Consider the following 8,568-nt stretch of genomic DNA (forward strand, 5'->3'; position numbering starts at 1 on the left):
TTCGTTGCCAGTTTTACTGCTGTGTTTTCTGTGCAATGACGATAAAAGAAAGTCTAAAGTTTAGGTGAAAAAGCCCCAAAAATAAGTGTCATGTCATAAAGATATAATTGTAGGGGAGAGTACAATCTAGAAAGTACATGACTGAATGAATATTGAAGGAGCGAAGAAGACTTTGGGTTGAATTGCAAGAGCGACTGAATGAAACATCCCTGATCCTATGAAGGCTGGATAAAAACTGGCAACATATGTGGCCATTTTTAGTAAATATTGCATGTAAACTCTATTTAATGAGACAAATTTGATTTTATAGTTGTTTTTTCAACGTTTATTAGTTGTTTTTTTTATTGTAAATTTGTCAAATGTAATGTGTAAGGAATCTGTTGACTCTTTGTAATCAAAGCCAAATAAATGATGATATTTGATTTGATGAAATTTATTATTTTTATTTTTTAGAAAACTTTTTAGACAACAAACGGTGGGCCACAGAATGTCATATCATGGGCCGCAAATGAACTGCAGACCACAAGTTTTGATTCTTTATATTTTACCAACAGGGGTCGCCACAGCAAGTCTTCCAGGTCGTCATAGAGCCTCGAAAGGTGATGGCGTCGAGACGCCTCCCACTGTCCCGTCCAGGTACATATATTCTTACAAGTCACTAAGAACACACAGCTTGAGAGGAACTTTATTTTTGAATCATGCGTTTGCATATCTGGATTTATTTCCAAGAAAGCTGATGAACCTGATCTCTAGTCTTAAAGCCAAGATATGACGTGGTTAATGAATATTTTAAGATAGTTAAAACGAGCAAAACTACACCACAAGGCGATAAAAATGACTATAAAACAAACCGAAGTGCATCATGTACAGATGTGAAGATTAACAAGCATATTAAACCCACTTTTGCCCCATTTTGAATCATAATACCTTACTTGTGTTGCTCTGATGCCTCTTTTTCTGTGGACTTTAAACTCTTTGTGTTCCATTTTCAAACAACCTGAAAACATTTGATGAGAATACTTCTATATTAAAAATGTTTTAGTCAATTCAAAAAGTTTTTTTCTGTCTGTCAGTGCCAAAATATTGACAAAAGCAAAGTATTTAAAGCTTCATATTAATCACAATAACCAGCGTCTCATTTGTACTCTGAACTGAAACTGATTCTATAATAATTCAATATCAATTGCGTTAATAAAAGGTGGTGCATTTTGCTTTCATGCCCTCAAGATGGCACTCAAGATGAACTATAAATCGTCTGTTGACCTGAGACCTCTTTTGAATGCTTAGAATTTTCTCAACAATACACTCTATGTTTCCTGATTTAGATCCGTATTAAATGTTTAATGTGATTTTTATATTAGTTTCTATTTTGATTATATTGATTTATATTTGTATTTATGTATTTAAAATAAGACATTGAGATGAAGAATCAAGTGATTTTTAGATTAAATATTAGATTTAATGACAGGAAAATGATTATCAAATTAAATATGTTAAGATAACTCTATATGTTTTTTTAAAAAAGATAATTGTATGTATTTTTAAGCCATTTGTTTTATGCTCAAGAAACATTGTTTTAGGAATTTAAAAAAGAATCGCAGAAACAGTAAAAACACACAAGGATGAAAGAAACGTGACGTGTTTGTCAATCATATCTTTATTGTGGCTAAAGCAGAAATACAGAGGCAATTCTTTGGGCACTGTTGCTCTTCAGAGATGCACAAAAAACTGCCTAGTGTACCACCACCTTAAATCACCGACTTACACTCAATGAAACACGTAAGGAACCGGGCGGCATCACAGCTGGAAAACATTTTTTTTTTTGGTCGAGATATCGAGGTCGACGTTTAATCAGACTTTCATCACACACTCTGGCGACGACAGATAATAAATATGGTTTCATCTCAGGGAAGTGAACTTGATGAAAATCTGAAGACAGAAATCACCTGCAGCCAGAAGCGAGAGCGAATCTCCGAGGTCAGCCGGCCCCCGATGATGAAACGTGCGAGAGCGGAAAACCTCTGCAGCCCCATTTTCCCATGCCCTATGCCTCTTTAAAGTTACTTTCCAAAGAGGTATATGTATAGGAAAAAGAAACCGCGAGTGCAAAGAGTCCTGCCCGGCGGCACCGTGCTTGCTTCCTGGCGTGGAGAGAAAGAGCACATTAGATTATCAGTTGAGAGGTTCCGGTAATTAAAAGTTGAAGCAAGTCTGAAGAGCACTTACCATGAGAAGCTCCTGGACGAGTCTCCCCTCAGGAGCGCCCGCTGATGCTCATTTATCCCTCCACTGGGACCTTGAAGATGTTTGAGGGAGACAAAGTATCTTCTCTGTCCTCCGTCAGCACTTATCCGGCCCTCCTCACTTCCCAGGCGTCGCTACACACACCTGTGGAGACCGCAGATGTTCCAGACACGCACACTATTATCTCCGTGATCAGCTCTTTGTGTGTTTTCCTTACCACTCGTCCCCCCTCCAGTGGAAGACTTTCTTATCGGTTCCTGTCTCCCAGAGGAGCGTCCCCCCCCCCCTTCAAGACTCAAGGTTCCTGGACAAGGACTCTCACGGTTCGCCGGAGTGAGACGCACGTTCACACGCACGGTGTAGCAAGGGATGGACGGTGGGAGTTGCTGTGGCATGTCAAGGCCAAAAGAAAGCAGCCTGATTAAAATTAGCTTTTTCTCTTCCCACAAGTTCCTTCTGAACCGACTGACACGGCCACGTTAACATCGCAAGACTTTGACAAATATGATCGGTTAATACTTTTACTCAATCATTCTGTTGTTATTATGATGATGAGCCTGGTTTGATCAAGGTTTCTGCCTCAAATATGTATCTGTAATGAGGATCAGAAGCTTTTTTTTTGGCAGAATAAAGATGAGGGAATGATTGTGGAAGTTGTTTTCATATTTTGTCTTACACGCAAATCTTTGTCAGTCGCTAGAACTGCAAATTATTAAGTGAATAGATTTGAAAACGTTCTTCCCTTTGATCAAAACGGCAACTGCTTCAAATGATGATGCTCATTATGTTTGTGCTCTTGAGTCGTCACTTTACAACGCAGTACTTTATTTTACTTTCTCTTCTATATTTTCCTTGAATTTCTCGAACTCCTGTGTTGTTCTCAGTATTATCTTGATCTTTAAAGTATGTACTTTTTTGAGTATTGTTTTGATTGTCTAAGCGCTTTGTGACCCTGGTCTCGAAAAGCGCTATATAAATAAATATTACTTACTTACTTGCTTACTTACTATATTTCAGAGTATTTTACAACTATACCTACTTGAAGATAGTTGTGATGTCAAGTCATTTGTTGGTCTTTTAACGTTTCTCTTTCTCCTTTTAATCAAAGGTTTTTTTAGCCACATCAGGGTTTTTTTTTTCCACCGAACGATATCATCACAGAATGTACAGTAGATACTATTAATATTTTAAAAAAAAAGCATCACATATATTGTAAAACAGCTCCTCAAGGAAAATGATTTCGGGAAGTTTGATGAGGCCTCATTTACAGCGACTCAGTCTTGTGTCGGCTTGACCTCATGTCCAGACACAGCCGGTGTTTTCATGATGGTAGCAGCCAATTACCACACTGTGATTGAAAAGGTGATGATGGACTCTGGGACTGTACAGGATCTGCTGAGGGAGCTAGAGCGCCCTATTTTTAAATGGAAGGGTTTCTATGTGGGGTGCAGTCTTGCTACAGATGTGGCTTCAAAGTCATATGTATGGTTTATATGATTATAGCAACACAAGCTGATTTAATTATTATATGTATAATACATTTGCTGTTCAAGATGTCTAAAATAATAGACATCAGACATAGGATAATTCTGATATCCTAAATATCAACCTTTAACCTAAATTTTGTCTCAGATCTTTGAAAAAAACTTTCCATTTCCTCCCGTCTAAACAAAGATTCACATGTTTGCATCTATTGTTTGTTTCAGAGAGTGCCTCTATTTTAAGTGTCGCCTTATTCACAAAATGGGACTTGTTTGCAATCCTAGATAATGTGTTTTTCAGGCTTACTCCCACACATTGAGTTGAGATGGTGTTTGCTTTTTATTTTTCGGTATAATGAGGGTTTTCCCCATAGACTCCTCTATTCATAGTTGATGCGTTCATTATTGTCCTCGTAATCCATCATTGTTGGCAATAAAACTTGAGAATCTTTTTTGATTTAAAGTTGCTTGCCGACAGCACTCGCGATACCTGATTATTTTGTTAATATTATGATCACAAACTTCTTTTTTATACAATAAGAATAAAAAATGTGATCCTAAAGTAACTTTAATGAATGCAAGGCTGTCACACACTTGGATACACACTCGCCCTTAAAGTTCCTCTGGAGTTTACAGAGTCAAACTTAATTATCTGGATCTGAACACGATATTAACGTCTCCAATGGATAGATGTGAGTAAGTAAGTAGTTTTTATTTATATTGGGCTTTTCCAGACCAGGGTCACAAAGCGCTTAAACAATCAAAACAATATTCAATAAAGTATATACTTTAAAGGGAAAGATAAAACTGAGAACACAACAGGAGTCAACAATAAAAAAGCGAATCGTATAAAAACATAATTTGTCAAATCGGATGTCGTCGGAACATACAAATCCATATTACCTCGAGAAATACCCGTGGGCGTCAAGGTAGAGTGAGACTTATGGGTAAGGAGGTCCAGTGATACCCCGGCTGGAGGATGAGGACGGATGTGGATCACAGTTTGCAAGGTTAAGCTTTGGAACAATCTTCCTCTCTCTTTGCGCTTGATGGAGTCTACTAAATCCTTTAAGAAACATCTTAAGACGTTTCTATTTGTGCAGGCTTTTCCTTGAATTTCTCGAACTCCTGTGTTGTTCTCGGTGTTGTCTTGATCTTTGAAGTATGTACTGTTTTGAGTATTGTTTTGATTGTTAAAGCGCTTTGTGACCCTGGTCTCGAAAAGCACTATATAAATATGTATTACTTACTTACTTACAGTTGACTGGCTGTTTTGGTCGCCTGGAAAGGATTGAGTTGTCTGTTGTGTTATGTGTGTGCCGAGTGCCAGCAGTCACATGGTCATTATAAATGACCCCCTAAACACCCTCCAGCACTTTTCAAGAAAACTCGTGGAACAGGTGGAAAACTAAATATTGTAACAACTTCATGTTTAAAAAAAAAAAACATTAGGAGGGTTTTAAAATGTATATTATTTCATAATTAAAATAGTTTCTACTTTGTTTTTCCTAATTCACAACACCATCCGTAACTGACTAATTTCTGCCATATAGTCTGGAAAATATTTAAGCAAAACCTAACTTGAGTAAGATTTACTTCAATAGTACAGATGTTATCCATTCTTGCTGTAAGATGGATATTTATTAAACAGTAGATCTAAATGTAAATCAATTGAAACTGGAAAAATAGACCATAGATGGTTGAATAAGACTAAGAAAATCATCATTTTCTGAACATAAGCACCCATATTTTATATAATAATAATTCCAGGTCTTTCTTTCTTACACATTGCATTCCCGACAGCCTTTAAATCACAATCAAACACCTGCATCGCCTCGTGTTCTGAGTTTGATTTCAGCTTTTACCAACAGCGAGCAACAAGATATCTACCAAGATCAGAATGTTTAACTTCAGGAGGTTTATGTTGCAGCAGAGAAAATTTCCTAAGAACAGTAATGGACCAAAGCTTTTTATACATGATGTGATATTTCCTGAGCTGCAACTCGATATATACAACTCAGGTAGTCGGGGCCCGGATGGGAACAGGAACAGGATGTGTTGTGCAATTTCGAGTGAAGAAAAAAAAAAAAGAAAAATCAATTCTGTCGCACTTGCAAGAACAGCAAGATGGGATTATTTTTAAAAAAAACTGAAAATACCTTAAGATGATCGCTTCCTGTCTGACATTTTGAGCTGCAAAAAAAGGCAAGAAAAACAAAGATCTGCCTCCTTCAGGACCCTGTAGGTTTTTAAAAAGTTGATCGACCAGTAGAAAGAGTTGTGATGGGAAAGATTTGTTATTATATGATGAGTTTGACTGGAGCTCCATTAAGTGTGCAATGCTAACCTAGCATTGGGATCATATTTTATGTACATTTTTCAGGATATGTTCATAATTGAACAGATTAAACTAAATTTTGGAGATGCTCTGCATAAAAATCCTGATCTAGGATTCAACAGACCATTTAAATCAAACGTACTTTTGACCAATTTTACCGAAATTGTGTTAGTTCACAATCAAGACAAATACTGTCCTGGGTTCGCGTGTATAATTGTATTATTTCCAATGACTGATCTTCCCATCATCTGAAAAAAACTGGGAGCTAAACCGAGCCGCGATGCAGATAATTGATAATAATCGCCCAATTATCGGATCAGTCTCCACAGTTGACGACTTATTGGATGCGAGAAATAATTGTTTTTTCCCGCGGCAGCGTAATTAAGCTGCTTAATAATGAGGGAGTCCTGCGCTATCTCCTCCAGCGCCACCTGGGGTTCAAGGTTGTTTCCATACACAGCCCCAACCGGCCTGCGGTCTTGATAACATTGTCTGCAAATCTCTGGATCCCAGGACCGCGGCAGTTAGTGAGTCTTAACTTCCCCTCCCTTCGCGGCTGCTGCTGGAGTTTGGCACTGAATCCCGAAGAAGCAGTTAAACAGATGGAGGCTGAGAGACGAGGGTGGGGGGGGGCAGGGGGGGACCTCTGGCGTAGAAGCCCAATCTGCATTTAGAGAAGGGGGCTGACAGAATAAGGCCATCGGTGTAGTGGGAGCAGAACCTTAAACAGGTTCTCTGGAGAGAGTTGGGCCACCGTGATCACTCCAGGCTTGAACCGGGTTCGAACAGTCAGAGGCTGAAAAAGGCCAACTCTGGCAAAGATATCTTCTCCCATCTCCAAGGAGACGGATGATCTCAGAGGACAGTATCTGGAACTTGGAGGGATGTAGCCTTGAATTAATTCCACAATTTTTTTTAAAAATGATGCATCATTTGAAGTCAAGTTATCAATAATTCCCTGAGGTATGAAAAAAGACAAAACTTGAATTAAAAACTAGGAACATTTTACAGTTTTAACACAGAAATATTTATAATTTAATGAGAACAATATTTGAAATACACTTATGTAACACAAACAAATATAATGAGAATATACGAAAAGCTTCTATGGTTATTTTTGTTAACATTTAACTAATACATTGGTTGACAAATGATAAGAAATTAAGAAAATATATGTCAAATAAATTAGCTTTTTACAAAATATGGCAAAAATCTAAACCCAATTTATGGGGATTTTCTTTCTACAATATTTTTTGGCATTATTTCATTAAAGTAGTGAACATTTAAAGCTTAAAATAGAACCCATGTAACTATTTTGTAAACTGTTATCAAAGAAATCCTAAATCACATACAATTATGAGAAAATAAAAGTTTTTTTTCATAAGACTAATAGATAAAGATTTTCAAAAGGTACATATATTATAATTTTAAATTTAAGTGAATAATTAATGTGGTTTCATTATAATACTTTAAATATTAGTAATTATGTATTAAATAGGTCCAAGTTATCCTCTCCTCAGAGCTGTGCTGTAGGTCTGCCCTTGGGCCTCCTTCTAGTTGGAAAAACACATATTTCACCAGCGAGAGAGAGCTCTGTCTTTTGGCTCAGCTCTTTCTCACCATGTGACTGTACGAATCAAGACTTGAACTCTGTGCGCCTCTTTTTTTTAGTTAATTATTGCATATGAACTTTTAATTTCTTCAAAAATATAACCATTTGCATTTTTAATCCATGTCACAGCGCCAGGTTTTTCTGTTTGCATACTTTTGAAATGGCATGGCTGCCTTGTGCAGGATTCTATCATTAGTCATCGGTAATGGAACGCGGCCAGTGTTTGATCTCCAGCTTTCTCATTCGCATGCTGCCGCCATGCCTTTTTTTCTTTTTTTTTTTCCTATTTTGTTTTTCCTCAACGCCGCCACATTCTCAAAGAAGCTCTCAAGGTCCCATATCTGATGTAGCGAAAGTATTTGCTCCCTGTTAGCCGAGTACTTTGTACAACGACCTTTGATACTTTTGCACATGCTGTAACGGAGGACTTTGTATTTGATGGCTTGTACTTTTATATGAGTTCACACAGACACGCCGTCCATCTGCTCCTGTCCCCCCAAAAAACAGACTTTACTACTCATTAAGGCCCAAGAGTCAGAACACCAGCTGACCATCTGTGGTCGTGACGTAATTCTGCTATTGCACCTTTGGCGTCTGGGAGAAGTGGAGGACGGCAATTTGAAGATGTTTTTTAAAAAGTTTGACTCACTGACATAAAAATACTTGGCATACAAGTACACAGTTTTATGGGAGTACATTTGTGCCATCGGACTTTGAATGTGAATTTCTGAAACGGAATTGTTATAGCATTAAAATCAGACTTTTAATTAGAAAAACAATTATTTTTGTTGTCCATTGTCTCCCAAATGGGGCGCACGGTGGCCTCACAGCAAGAAGGTTGCTGGTTCGCTTCCAGGCCAAGCCAACTTGTGACCCTTTCTGTGTGGAGTTTG

At 37.7% G+C, this 8,568-nt stretch overlaps 1 long non-coding RNA gene across 1 annotated transcript; it reads right to left on the reverse strand.

The window, feature by feature from the left end:
- Positions 1 to 1,638: 1,638 nt before the first annotated feature.
- LOC148069195 (uncharacterized) lies at positions 1,639 to 2,543 on the reverse strand. The gene is made up of 2 exons (XR_015713016.1): positions 2,227 to 2,543; positions 1,639 to 2,141 (listed from the first exon to the last, which is right to left on the reverse strand). It is a non-coding gene; the product is annotated as an uncharacterized LOC148069195 (long non-coding RNA).
- Positions 2,544 to 8,568: the final 6,025 nt, after the last annotated feature.

Source organism: Callionymus lyra, chromosome 11, assembly GCF_982586985.1.
Source record: "Callionymus lyra chromosome 11, fCalLyr1.hap1.1, whole genome shotgun sequence".
Lineage (NCBI taxonomy): Eukaryota > Metazoa > Chordata > Actinopteri > Syngnathiformes > Callionymidae > Callionymus > Callionymus lyra.